Source organism: Ostrea edulis, chromosome 3 (genome assembly GCF_947568905.1).
Source record: "Ostrea edulis chromosome 3, xbOstEdul1.1, whole genome shotgun sequence".
Taxonomy (NCBI): domain Eukaryota; kingdom Metazoa; phylum Mollusca; class Bivalvia; order Ostreida; family Ostreidae; genus Ostrea; species Ostrea edulis.
In genome coordinates this window covers 70,138,237-70,154,124 of record NC_079166.1, presented here as the reverse complement: position 1 = coordinate 70,154,124, position 15,888 = coordinate 70,138,237, and positions in this window count along the sequence as shown.

The following is a 15,888-nucleotide window of genomic DNA, read 5'->3' as shown; positions in this document are numbered from 1 at the left end:
GCCTCTCGTTAGATCGAATGCTGTTTGACGTTTTATACAATTTTTAGGCCATTCGTTGTATCCTGATTTTGACTACGGCCAATTCTATTTACTTGTTCCCAATAGATGGCTCACGGTGGTTGTGACCGATCATGAGGAAATGTTGACAGCCCTCCTAGGCACTTGATTTCACTTTTGGCGTGTTCAGGGGTCAGTGTTTATAACTTGTTTTTAATCTTGTATTATTTGTGAGATTTCGAAGATTGGTCATTGTCATCTTAACTTTTTCATCCACGCATCATAATATTATGTTAAAGAATAGTTCTTACAAAAATCATTAAATAAAACATAACAGTGTCATGCAAGAACAAAAATTAAATTGTACTTCAGCAGCAAACAGGAATTTATCAGGAAGATCATTGTGATTTGAATCATGGTTAAACATGTTAAAAACAACATTTTATAGATATCAATTACAGACTGTTTGATCATTTATTTGCTTATTGAAAAGGTATAACTAGTATTTTTGTAGGAAAACTATTAGAAAAAACTCCACGTTCCTATATAGAACATTGGGAAGTTCTTTCCTGTCTTATGAGTCATGGTTTGAGTAACTACAAACTACAATATATTGTGTAAATTGCATAATTCATTTGTTTATCACATATTTAACAAGGCTCAGGGATTGAAAACACACAACTCGTTGAATATAAATCATATCAAACCACAAACCATGTGAGATCCTATATTTGTCCCATTGGATAATTTTAACTCATCAGGAGTCGTCACCAGCTTTGTCTGAAAAGATACAGTTGTTAAAATTATGCCTAGTGAAAAAGGTCATAGTAATGAGGGTCATGTCAAGGTTTAGTGTGACTCGGGGCTCTGTTTTTAATGTCTTACATAACTCTAACTTCTAATGCAGGTTTTCCGGGAAAGAAATAGTCATTGTCTGTTTTCCACGGAGCCGGGGTCGAGAATCGCTCTCTTTGTGAAGTGAGCGCCAGAACCATTGGGTTACCGTTACCGATCATTATAACGAGTACAGCGAGGTCTAATGGTAATACTTGTATAAGTGAGAATTTCTCAAAATAAACAATGAAAGTTAGCGTACTGTCACAAAAGCATTCTTCGTCCCATGCTGGGCTCTGCCACCTTGATCCCATCATGCAAAATCTTTACAAACTTTGACTTTTCGTTGTTAAATTCGTCGATGATTATGATGATTGAAGGACAAATTATACTGCATGACAATACAACGTATTTTTCTGCTTCCTGACATTTTGGATCAACTTTCTATTTTTTCAGAGTTGTCCGTAATGCAGGGTTATTCATTAATATCCACAACCACTTTTTCTTTTGTGTAACTTTACTTTTTTGTCTTCTACATTTTTTTGTATTTGAATCCATTTATTCATAACAAAGTTTGTTCATTGGTAGGGTTGAACCCAGGACCTTGCGTTTGCTTACTGAACAACACCTTGTCTGCATTGTTCGAGTATAAATTGTATATAATTATGGACTAAAATTTACAGAGCTAATACAACTGCTACATGTAAAGGTAGTTCGATGAGTTATCATCATTTTTTGTTGATTATTCTCCAATAGGAGATAGTATTTGAAATGTCCACAATAATCAACAATGGAAGTGCAATCGGAGTGATCGCTCTTGGCTCCAGTGAAACGTAAATATTACCAGGTATGTTGTTTTATTTGATACTAGATGAAACCCTGTGCAAGCGCAGGAAATCACAATTAAATACATACACTATTCCATAGAGGAAGGACTTTTTAGATATGTGTTTTAATTGTTGCGCACATGATATCGAATACACGATATCTTTAATTCAAATGAAATTAAGACAATTTGAATAATTAAGTGCATTTGTTATTTTATGTTTATTGATATCATATATCGAGCAAATAAAACTTGATTATTTGGAAGTCACTTAGAGCTTCAAATTAAAGGTTCCTTATGTCACATAAATGGTCATATGTATTGTAATTTCTCATGTGCATCATTTTGTGGTATTCATTCTGTACCATCAAGGAAAGGGCTTATAAAGGCGCTGCCTGTTGCCTAATCCTTATTGTGTTATAGACAATAGAATACAGTTAAACCCAACATAAATGATCTCTCTTCCTTTTGAAAATTAGATAATGATTTTAAGAATGCAACTGTAATCCGTCATGCCGAATAGTTGACCAAAGACAAAATGAACGGTGGTTCATAATTACAAAATTTGAAACTCAGTATTGCAAATGTGTTGATAATGGCAGTTTTTGTCTAGTGCGATAATTTAAAGACAAAATGAAGCATATACGTCGTTTCTCTTTGTCTAACGCAATAATCGAAAGCACTGTATGGATGAGAAACAGAAAAAAAGCTATATTGTAAACAATGGCCCGATTTCTTGGACATTGTCAAGAAGTGTACAACCTAATTTCGGTAAAATGTTTCAGCGTTAAAGATATTAAGCGCAGATTTCCCATACCAGTCCCGTACCATTCGATATCTGACATATTGGACAGTTTTTGACATATCACTTATTTTCAAGATATGTCATCACAAAACATGTTCAACTAAAAATGAAAATCCATGTGTTTGTGTATAGCATTCACTGTTAATGAATTATTGCAAAAAATCATAACCGTGGCTTCTATAATCAAGGAAAAAAGTAAGAACATCGAAAATATCGGATAAGTATCGTATTTAAAAATTTATTGATGAGTCAGATTGTTGGTCTCGGGAAGGGGGTGTCTTTCGTTGAATGATATGTTTATAAGTAATATAATTATAAAACTTAAAAAATGATGAGTATTGTCCTAGCTATCACACTATCATAAGTATAACTAACACTGAACACTAACACAATCTTATTCTGATCATACTGTCAACAAATCGCAACTTCTCGGCCCGAGAATGTGCGATTGGTTGTATGATGTTGCCATGTTCTGGACGCTTCGTTCTGGAAATTTTCATAAAGCTGATTCAACCCTAAAATCATAGATTGAAGAAACGAATATACATATTTTATTTATTCAACAATTATCAAAACTTATTTCTTCTGCGAGATCAGAATCAAGCGTCGATAAACAACGGATTTACTTCATATCGTATTATCTAAAGTTGTCATTAAAGAAGAAAAAAAAAATATGGCTTAGATCTGCCACTTTACTCTCATTTTTGCTATTTCAGGGTAGTTTATCGAAAACGAAAGTATGTTTTTCATTAATATTACGATATTTACTAATTAAGTAAGATTATATTATAGCTTATAACTTCATATCACATATGAAACAATATTAAAGGCACAAGCAGTAACCCCGGAGCAAGCGTTACGAAGTTTATTGGCAAAATTGGTTAATCTAAATATAGATAGATAGACAGTCAGTATAACAATAACAATGGTGTTATGTTTACATGTACTACATCTCCAGCCCATGCGCTACTGGTCAAATTCTGACTACTATTTCGGCATTATGCATCTGTTAATGGAAACTATCTACAGAAAATCAGTATTCTTACTATATGACAAAAGTATGTAAAACAGTGTGCATGCAGCAATACATGTCTTTTGGAAAGTTGTGAGTATGTTTTTGCAAATACATAATATCATATTGGGACAGTTGAGCAGAGAAACGTATACAATGATTTCAACGCTAAACATGCGACAGAAACACGGTGTAATGAAATACACGATATTCAGAGAAATATTTAGAGAAATAAAGAGGCAACATCTTAAGTGTTATCATTCAGGCATTGATTCACCAATAACATTTGCGTTGTCCCCTTTAAAGATGTATTTCCCCATTTCTGGAAAGAATATCAAACGTATTTTATAAAGTTTCATTCACAAAATGATATCAAAAATCCTATTGTAAGTATTGCTGCTGAATAGGATTTTATTTGAACAGAAATGCTGAGATTACATTAATCTCATTATTGTCAATAGTTTCAAAGTGTAGCATTGTATAGTAGGATGCTAATATTAGTAGATAACATCCACATTTAGAACTTGAACCATGAACGAAATTTTGAAATTGCACCATTGTTGTCTTGACAGTCATAACATCCACAGCTCTCACTATACACAATGTGAGCAATATTTTCTATTCTAGAATCTTGAGACAAGAATGAAGTATCCACTTATATACCTGGTTCAACCGTATGTATAATGACGAGGAAAATTGTTTCAGTATCTGGAAAGCAGACAATTTGTAAACTTAATCATGTGCTTTCGTGTGATAAAGATGATGGACAGATTGATAAAATACAATTGATAACAAATGTAGTAATTTACAAGACACAAAAAAGTAAGACTTACCTGACAGATCGACCATTTTTATAGCATCTGTTATGTCATCTGTCAAACGCAATATTTCAAGTAAACCAAAACATATTTTTAACTTCCCTGGCAGCCTGGGCATTGCATACCCATTGGAGCTCATTTGAAACAGAATATTTATTCTTGAAATCCATCAATACTTTCTGGCATGCTGTAACTTTACGATTGCAAAGTATCACTAAATCGTTAAATGGAAACGAATGCTCTGAACTGTTCATCTGTGCACCTGTTTGAAAATGTATTTGATTTAAAAAAGTCATCATTGCTACTTTCTACACTCCATTCCAGTATCATTAATTGTATATCTACATTCATTTATTGAGAAAGTTTAAGAATGAACTTGAATTATTAACGTGAATCTAATATAGATTACTTTTAGTATTATTTGCAAACAGTTTAGATTGACCACTGTTCACTATCTTTGCCTTTCATTGGGGTGATCAAGACCCACGTATGTCAATCAAATATGATTGTTTGAGATCAATTTCATCTCACTATGTGTAAATAATGGAAAAGAATCACCCAAATGATCTGCATTTACCACGATTTTGGTGTGAAACTTCTAATATCTAATTGAACAATTTAATTACACACTGATACAAGATATGCAAAATAAGATTATTTCATAAGAAACTCTAATTGAATTCTTGTAAGAAATGTATTGTAAGATTTTTCTGTATTTTCAATTCTTAATTCATTACATATTTACTTCAATGAACATTTGCGTCATTCACGTACATGTTTGAAAACAAGATTGAAGGGAGTACTTTCACCCCATGAAGAGATATAGGATTACATCCATTTCATGGACGTTCCACAATTGTGTCGATAAATCAAATAACACATCATTGGAGTTTTAAAAGGCTGAAGGTAATTTATATGTTCATAAAATGAGGCCATACATTTTACACAACTTTCCATTTCGCTGCCTAAATAGTATCACTCAACTAAATACATGTGTTTTCCCAACAATTTTATTATAAATGGTCTTATGAAGTTCATGAAATCTTAAATATGAACAGTGTTACATTTTCTGACTATTTTAGGTTTTAATGTACAGCAATGTATATATCTCCAAATTGAAAGTTCTTTCGATATGCTAGCTCTCTAAACCACCACGGGTCATGGATGATATTCCTTCTAAATCATACCGCCTTAAGTTCAAATTCACAAACACAGAAATAATGCAATCATCATAAGCAACATTCTTCGCTATAAAAGAGTTCAGTCGTGTATTCCATCTCATTTCAAGGTCAAGTCATAACATCCACAGCTCTCACTATACACAATGTGAGCAATATTTTCTATTCTAGAATCTTGAGACAAGAATGAAGTATCCACTTCTATACCTGGTCTCATTTCAAGGTCAAGTCTACGCCCAGTATTTCCTACAAATATACTTCTACTATTGCATTCAAACTTTTTGATTATGAACAAATTTTGCAATGCCTAGATATAGACCATATCATACTTAATCCACCTACGTGTTCCTGTTATTCATCTTCTTTCAAATATAGTCCAGTTGAACATGCCATTACTGGTGATGTTGATATAGTTGAAAATGAGGACCTCAAATCAATTATTCTCAAAGGTCCTAAATACAGAGAACCCCGGTCTTTTAATTGGCAACAGAGTTTCATCTCTATTATGAATTCTGTCGGAGATTATGCCATATGATGGGCTAAATATGAAAAGAACTTGATATCTTGTCAGAATGGATTAAGAATATAAGAGGGATATCAAAATCCCGCATTAGACATATCAAAACAAAAGTACGTACCATCTATCATTCTGTGTTTAGTAAGCGAGAAATGATAAAATTTTGTCAGATAGGTTACATGAGGAATATGTTTTGCTTCCAGCTGACAAAGCTATTAACAACATTGTCTTTGTTTGTAAGGCTCATTATTACAACTGTATGTAAAACTTATACGGTACCAATTTTGATGCACCAGATGCGTATTTCGACAAATAATGTCTCTTCAGTGATGCTCAACCGAAATGTTTGAAATCCGAAATAACTATGAAGTTTTAGATCTAAATATAGCCAAAAACAGCGTGCCAAACAAGTGGAGCCAAATTCGTCCAAGGATAAGAGCTATGCATGAGGGAGATAATCCTTAATTTTGAAATGAATTTCTAAATTTTATAACAGCATTTAAATATACATCCGTATTTTCAAGCTAGTAACGAAGTACTTAGCTACTGGGCTGTAGAGACCCTCGGAGACTAACAGTCCACCAGCAGAGGCCTCGACCCAGGGGTCATAATGTAAAACTTATACGGTACCAATTTTGATGCACCAGATGCGCATTTCGACAAATAATGTCTCTTCAGTGATGCTCAACCGAAATGTTTGAAATCCGAAATAACTATGAAGTTTTAGATCTAAATATAACCAAAAACAGCGTGCCAAACAAGTGGAGCCAAATTCGTCCAAGGATAAGAGATATGCATGAGGGAGATAATCTTAAACGAACTTGGCATTAATTCCACTTTTGGTAATCATACTTATACTCCAACTGCCCTTTCAAAAGATGAAATTCTTCAAAACCATGCTTCAGTATTAGACACATTTAATATCACAGTCAATGGGTCGAATGAATATGAGTTACCGTACCTATACTGGATTCCTAAACTACATAAAAACCCTTACAAACAAAGATACATTGCTGGATCCAATAAGTGATCTATCAATCCCCTGTCTTTGCTCCTCACGAAAATATTAACAGGTGTGAAGGAGAAACTTCAAACTTACTGTGCAACTACATATGCCAGAAGTGGTGTTAATCAAATGTGGATTCTAAAAAATTCTAAAGAAATTTTAGTAAACTTGAAATCGCAGAATTTTCCCCAAATCAATAACATTAAAACCTATGACTTTTCAACACTATACACGACCATTCCTCACGATAAATCAAAGACTAGGCTTTTTGACATCATAGACAGTTGCTTCTTCAACAAAAACGGAAAACGGAAATATTCATATCTAGTGATCAGTCATTCAAAAACTTACTTTGTTAAACACCACTCTGATTCCACGCACAAGTACTCTGAAATTGAAATCAAAAATGTACGACAAAGCGTTTAATAACATTATCTTTGTGAGGCTCATTATTACAACTGTATTTTAGATTAACTTGGTATTGATTCCATGTTTGGTAATCGTACTTATACTCCAATTATCTATTAACAATAATAACTTTCATTCATATGTCATTTCAATATATCCCTGTGAACTAGAAATAAAAGATACCACATAATCATCCACTTCTGCTTTATACTAAGATATTTTATTGAAACAACTCAGCATGATAGTAAACGGAATGACTTCAGCTTTCCATCGTCAACTTCCCATATTTTTGTAGCAATATTCCATTATCAACTGCATATGGTATCTATATCTCAACTGATTCGACACGCAAAATCTTGCTCTGCGTATGGCCAGTTTTTAAACCAGGTAGGCTGTTAAAAATATGTTGATGGTGCAGGAGTTTTAACGGTCTCGTTTAAAGTCAGCATTTCGCGCTATTGTCGTTATAACAATTTAGTTTGCCAATAAAACATAGCATTATGTCAATTGCTGCCTGACATGTTTTACACCGATAATTAGGCCATTCTTGGCACATTGAATTTAACTACGGATAACTCCGTATACCAGATCAAGATATAAGGATCACGGCGGGTGTAACCGGATGACAGGGGATGCTTACTCCTCCTAGGCACCTGATCCCACATCCGGTATATCCAGGGGTCCATGTTTGCCCGACTCGTTAATTTTTATTCCTTATAGGAGATATGAGATTGACCACTGTTCGTTATCTTCGCATTTTAAAAATTAAATCAACATATCGACGAAAATTATTAATGTTAATTAAAAAGAACCTTTATGATATCGACTTGTTGTTAGTAGACTGCCTCGATTTAAAAACCGATAACACACAGAACAAGCTCTTGCGTATTGAGTCAGTTGAGAGATATAAACAACGTACAAAGATGATAATAGGATGTTCCTACATAAAATAAGGGCAGTTGACGATAACGAAGCTGATGTTATTCCGTTTAATATCGAGTTGAGTTGTTAGTTTTCTGTTATCATTTGTGTTCAATAAAATATATATTAGTATGAAGCAGATATGGAAAGCACTGCGTTGTCTTATGGTTCGAGTTCACTAACAACTAACACCCTCTGGGTTGAAGAAAAGCTTTAAATCTACATTTTCCGCAAAATATAAAAATATCCACTGGTACAGGGGGCGACAACTTCAATTTGAAGCGTTTATAATTGCGACACGTGACCAAATAGATGCACTTTATAATGTCTAAAGCTAAGTTTTTGAGGTATATGATATTTTGTAAGTAATTGACTATGCTTGTTTTATATTCAACCTATGATTATATCAAGTTTTATTCTACGACGGCTACATGTATGTCCAAAAAACGTTCTTACTAAGTCTATGCAATGAGTTTTACGTGTTTCCACTATGATCAATAGGTTCAAAATAGCACTTTCAGATTGGTGTCTACATTTGTTTAAGCTGTTAATTGCAGTTCGTGCAAGATCGCGGCAATAACACGACACAGACGTGATACTGCTAGTAGCGTCATACTAGCGTGGTACGATCAAAGATATCGCATAACTGTATCAAGACTAGTATGGCAGTACCTAACAAGATATTAGAAACGTACTGTTTACATACAAACTTGGTATATTGCTTAAAAAATTATCCTGGTGAATCAGAAACCAGAATTTCTTTAAAAATGGTGATTTACTTATTTTTTCAACATTCCAACAATATGGTATAATTAGAGGAATCTTCGCTCAGTGGAAAGAGGCCTGCTATTAATATGTTTTCAAATTGTCGCTCATTCGTTATTGAAAGTATTGAAGAATAGTTATATAGCAATCAGAAGATAATTTCATGAATTTAACTTAGTAAGGTCTTCGATCTTTATATATCTACCTTTTTGGCACACTGTTTTCCCCTATAATAGCTCTAAAACTTCATTGTTATTTCGCATTTCAAACATTTCGGTTGAGCATCACCGAAGACACATTATTTGTCGAAATGCGCATCTGGTGCATCATAATTGGTAGCGTATACGTTTTACACACACACACACACACACACACACACACACACACACACACACACACACACACACACACACACACACACACACACACACGTGTAACGCGTGTCAAATGAACACCTTAACTTCCCACCTGCAACTGAACACTTCTACAGTTATTGGTATTTTAGTACGAAAATTTACTATTTGGTACTAAAAACAACATAGAAGACATTGCTGCGGTCGAAATTTGTGAAATATCGTTTTATTCACTCCTTGAATTTTTGCTTATCAAGTGAACACTTTCCTTTACACACGGTCAATTGAACACTTTCCTTTACACACAGGCAATTGAACACTTTCCTTTACACACGGGCAATTGAACACTTTCCTTTACACACGGGCAATTGAACACTTTCCTTTACACACGGGCAATTGAACACTTTCCTTTACACACGGGCAATTGAACACTTTCCTTTACACACAGGCAATTGAACACTCTGGCACACACGGGCAAATGAACACTCTGACACACACGTGTAATTGAACACTCTGACGCACATGGCCAATTAAATACTCTGATACACGCAACCAGTTAAACACTCTGATACACACGGGCAATCAAACACTCTGAAACATCCAAACAATCATTCTCACCACGCTATATAATTAAGGCCAAATCTCTAAAGCTTACAAAAAAGCGTGAAACGATGACATAAATCGAAATTGAGATGGGATAGACAGGGAATCCACACATTTCGTTGAAATTATCGCCGCAAGAAAATAAAAAAAGGGGGGGGGGGTAGTATTGATTGGATGATTGATTATATATTTTACGTCCCGTCGAGAATATTTTATTCATATTGAGACGTAACCAGCTTTAAGCGGAGTACCACGAATTTAGACCTATCCAATGTATCCATAGGGTTCAGGGTCGTAGCAGTGAGGGTTCTTTGAAATATCGTTCCAACACCTACCACATGTACGACAAGGGATATACGTTTATAAGGTCACATCCAAAAGATCCGTGATTCTCACTTCTAAATGTCGAGCGTTTGGCGAAGGAGCAATTAACACTACCAATTTTAACGTCTTAGGTTTGACGCCTGAACGATTCTTGAACTCACGACCTCCCGGTTACGAAGCGAACGCTCTACCATTGAGCTATCGCGACCGGTCGGGGGAGGGGTAGTAGTGTCCATAATGATAACTTTAATTGTAATAATAACTTATGATAATCATCATTATTATATATATATACTTCTATGATTATAGACTCCCTCGTTTGCCAATGCATGCTGTACGGGCCAGACTCTGTAGTAATTCGACCAAAAAGTATGATAAATAAAATCAAAATTCTGTAATACAGTGCCTAAAGGATCTAAAACAAGTATTCATAATTATATACATTTTTTGTATCACTTTAAGTTTTTTGTTGACTTTTGACATGAATAAAAATTAGATATCTTTGTAAAGAAATGTTACGCGATATCTTAATTCCACTCTAAAAGGGAACATTTTCATGAACATTCTGTTTATATATGTAACTACATAGATGTGACCTTACAGAAAACTTTTATCAAACGTTGCAAAAACCATAAATTCTTTGAAAATCCGGTTTATAACACCAGTTTATATAACATAACTTCAGAATCAGGATTTGTTCCCGGTTCCTTTATATACTGTTACAAAAATATCTACATGTTTATGATATGTACATGCACATTATGTCAATTTTGACTATCATCTCACCTTGAAATATGAGGACAAAATTGTAATAGAGAACCCCCAAAAATCACGATTTTGATTCATCTTAGATATTTTTGTTTAGAGATTTCGTGCCTTTGGCACTCATTACACCCTTTCCTAAACGTGTTACGTGTTGGACACACACCCCCCTCCCCCATTAACCACGTCTGAAACACACCGACAATTGAACCTGGTACATTGCGCATAAATTGAACTATTATAACGAAAGGTAAAATTCAAGTTACATATTTGTAAGTTTTATTGATGAACTTAGTTCAGTTTCGAAAGGCAAGTAGAGATTTAAAACATTCCCTGAACATTGGCAATTCGCGCCTTCGAATGAGAAATAATCTCCCTCATAAAAGTGATTTGGACCCTCACTCCTTTCCCTGCCGATCTGAGGACAGAGATGACCAATTGCAAATTCAAGGGAATATATTACCTTCTGTTTTTGTTCAAAAACTGGACGTGTCCTCTCATGACCTTTATAATACAAATTCACCAGGTTGATTTTTTAAAATCTTATTGTTTTACATAAGCTCAAATTGAAGTCCAATAATATACGCGCATCAAATCAATTATCGCTCTCATTAATTCAATTGATGCGCACATCCATGTGGTGGAAATATTGCTCGCAAAAATTAATTTAGAGCTCTGTATGAATGACTTGATTATCTCTTTTAATTCAATGGAGAATCTTTTTAATTATATATACAAGGCTATTTCATAAGCAATTAATGCGCGCATCATTTGTTTTTAAAAGAGCAACAATTCAATTAAAGAAATCATTCAATTGTGGATATCTTGAATTGAAGATTATATCTCAATTAGATAATCAATCTCTCTAAAATAATTATTCCACGCATCAATTTAATTAATGATATCATTAATTCAATAGAAGAGAGCAATAATTCAATTATTGTGCACATTAAGTGATGTTAGCATTAATGAATTATTGCTCTCTTCAATTGAATTGTAGCATGCATTAATTCTATTGTTGGTATCATTAAATTATAATTCATTTGAGGAGAGCAACAATTAAATTATTGCGTGCATCAATTCAGCAGAATAAATAATATCAATAATTCAATTCATGCTCGCAATATATATATAATGCAGAATTGAAGATATTAATTATTTGAAGAGATCTTTGATTGCAATGTTGCGTGCATGAAATGAATTGATAATATCTTCAAATAATTAAAGATATCTTCAAATATTTGAGTTTGTTAATTTGGCGCTCCATAGATCTAAAACTATTCCTAGTGGATTCTGGTGCTTTCTGACTCGAGACATCATAACAGCTCTTGCCACAAATGAATCTCACCATAAAAGTGATAAAAACACACTTGAATGGGATTTTTCTTCTTGAAAAGGTGATATTTAAAAATATGTCACTTTTTAAGGAATTTTATAATCCCCCAATAGTATGTACCGGGGTAATTTCTGAACTGTTTGGTGAAAATGTTGACAATTAAGAATCAGTCACTGGTTATCCATGTGGAATTTAGCTATCTCATATGAATAAACTCTTGATTATTTTACTACAATGTACCATATTAACCAATTTCGGAAATAATTCCTTATTTGTCTTAAATTTTGATTTGATATAAAGAGCAAACTGAAATGATAAACCAAAGTTCACATTGAACGACCAGTGAGCCAATCGTATACAAATATCAAATTCATATATTACAAAATTCATTAAGATATTTGAATTATTCTAATCTTTTAATGTTCCATGGTAGCAATGAAAACAGCAGGTCTTTTATTCTCAGTCATATATTTTATTATATTACAGGAGATGTTATATGTACAATTAGTATATATATATATATATAATTATACATTATATATGTAATTGCATGTGCCAAAAAAATGTATACATACATGAGTAATTCAACCAGAGACATATCAATAAATTTGCATTTAATACATTGAATGTAGTCCTTTGATTAAATAATCAACACAGATGGATCCATATGATAATACATGTATTTGTAAAAGAAAGAAAAAAGAGTTCCATTTCTCATACAAATGATATCTGTACAAATATCAAAATCAACAAGAGGCCCAGGGGCCACATCGCTCACCTGAGTCACCTTGGCCCTGCTGTTTTGATTTTTAAATATTTTATCAATCTTTATTCTCATGAATAATGTGACCCAAACCTACCTCTAAAGAACACAACATTACTAAAATGAAATCATATAACACAAAGATATGACAAGTATGATATTGCTGTTCTGGATAAGACCAAGGTATGAAGTCATAGGTCTTGGTATGATATGAAAGACCTTGCCATAAGTAATCTATATACAATACATGAAAGCCCTATCTAAAATAGTCCTGGATATACTTAATAAGTTATATTTTCTTAAAAGTAGGTCAAACTCAGAGTTCAGGGTCACAAGGTCAAAGAACATAATATGATTGATTGTTTTAGCTGTTTTCCGCCACACTCAACAATTTTTCAGTTATCTGGTGGTGCCCAGTTTTTATTGGTGGAAGAGAGAACCCAGATACAATGTACCTGGGAAGAGACCACTGACCTTCCGAGAGTAAACTGGGAAACTTTCTCACTTACCGGTGCAAGCAGGATTCGAACCCACGCCAACCACTGAAGAGACATTATTTGTCGAAATGCGCATCTGGTGCATCAAAATTGGTACCGTATAAGTTTTACCTTAAACACAATGTAGTTCAGGACACACTAAATAGGTCAGATTTGTTTTGCCATAAAAATTGTATATACAAGATATGAAAGCTCTAGCTTAAATAGTTCAAGAGATATCTTTAAAGATTTTTCCTTTAAATATATCAGCATATAATACTTTGATCCCCTATTGTTACCACACCATACCTCCCGGGAAATGATTTTAACAAACTTGAATATGCACTATGTCAGGAAGGTTTAATGTAAATTTGTGTGCTTCATACTAAATTTGAAAAGAATTCTGTTATTCGAATCGTAGATTGATCGCTGTTCGTTATCTTCACCTTTCAGTTATAGAATTTAGTTGAAAATATTCAATTGTTAACATCGACGGACTACAACGGACGCAGACCAATAGCAATATGTCATCTGAGTTTACTCAAGTGACCTAAAATTGTATAATTTTTCTAAAGCTTTTGAAAATTGATAATGCTATTAAAGCCTAGTCTGATCCCTTACACTCCATTTCAATAGTTAAGCGTAAAAACAGACTGGAGGGGATGGGGGCCAAACTTAAGAAAGCTGTGAGATTAGTTCAATATTCAAACCTACAGTTTTTGAATAATAAGTATTTAACCCAACTGGGATGATTTCATCCAAAATATTTCACTAAAAATATTTGTGGGGATATTAGTTCACACAGACATTATGTTTCAAATTGAGTATGAGTATGGAAATGAACTGGGGTTCAAATTGACTGGCTACGTATACCTAACATGGCTACATCAACAAAGAAAATCACTTGAAGCTGTGAGTTTTTAGGTTATATGTGGGTTTAAAGAATATTTGAAAGTATGCTTGGAAACAAGTATAGTGGGAAAATATGTTAGGAATTATTTAATATTAAATTCATGAGACAGCGATGCAGGAATGCAGTGATAGAGGGACTTAACCATGCACTTTTTTTTCTGTGCCGTAAATTGGAGATTTTTAATAAGGGGTTCATCTGAAGCTCTAGTGCTCTGACTTGCCCCAATATCTTCTCAAAGAGCTACGATTTTGGGTTTAGTTCTGCATCTAGTTTTTTAGGAGAAGATTTTAAAAAATTTTCCTTGTATATATTTCACATATAAAACTTAGATCCCCTATTGTGACCCCACTCTACCCCTGTGAGCCATGACCTTTAACAAACTTGAATCTGTACTATATATGAATGTAAAACTTTGATCCTCGATTGTGACCTCACCCTACCCCCGGAGACCATGATTTGCACAAAACAGGAACCTTTTATGTGAATTCAACTTTCCTGGTCCAGGCCTGTCACGTGACGAGCGAAAAGGCAACACGCTTTTTGTGACGCTCCGTCTTTTTGACAATTTTTTCCTGGATTTAATGCCAGTTTTTGGTCGCAAATGTTCATAGTGTATATATATTGTGCAATTTAATAATTTCTGATGACATTTGGATTTCTCCTTATTTTAATTTGGAGTTTTTTGTGCATTTTCTTTGTGCCGATACCTTCGGTGAAAACTGGTGAAAACTGCTCAGGAAATTCTAACATATCCACAATGACAAATCAACAAATGATAAAACCGGTTTATCTGCGTAACAGTGACTTTCAAAGCAACAAAACTTCAAGAATAACAGACTTTGACTTGCTTACGGCAGTTCAGAAGAAAGTGAATGATATAAAATGCATCCAACTTGATCGCGACCTTTGGCGCATATATCTAAATTCTAGAGAAAGCAGACAGGTGTTAGTGGCAGAGGGATTTGAACTTCAACAGAGAACGATCAATGTGTTTGAAAATAATCCGTTTTCTGCGGGTACCGAGAAGCCCGACGAGGATATACTCCGAGTGACAATCAGAGGAGTCCCTTTATCTGTTGATGACAAATGTGTTACTGACATGTTAACCAAACTAGGCGCTAAGCTCACGTCAGAAATCAAGTATGAGAAAATACGAAATCCGTCCACTAGGAAAATGACGGACATACTCAACGGAAACCGCTTCGCATACATGCGACCCTTCCCTGATGGCAAATTCCTACCAAAATCAAGTTTTTGTGCTGGATTAAAGT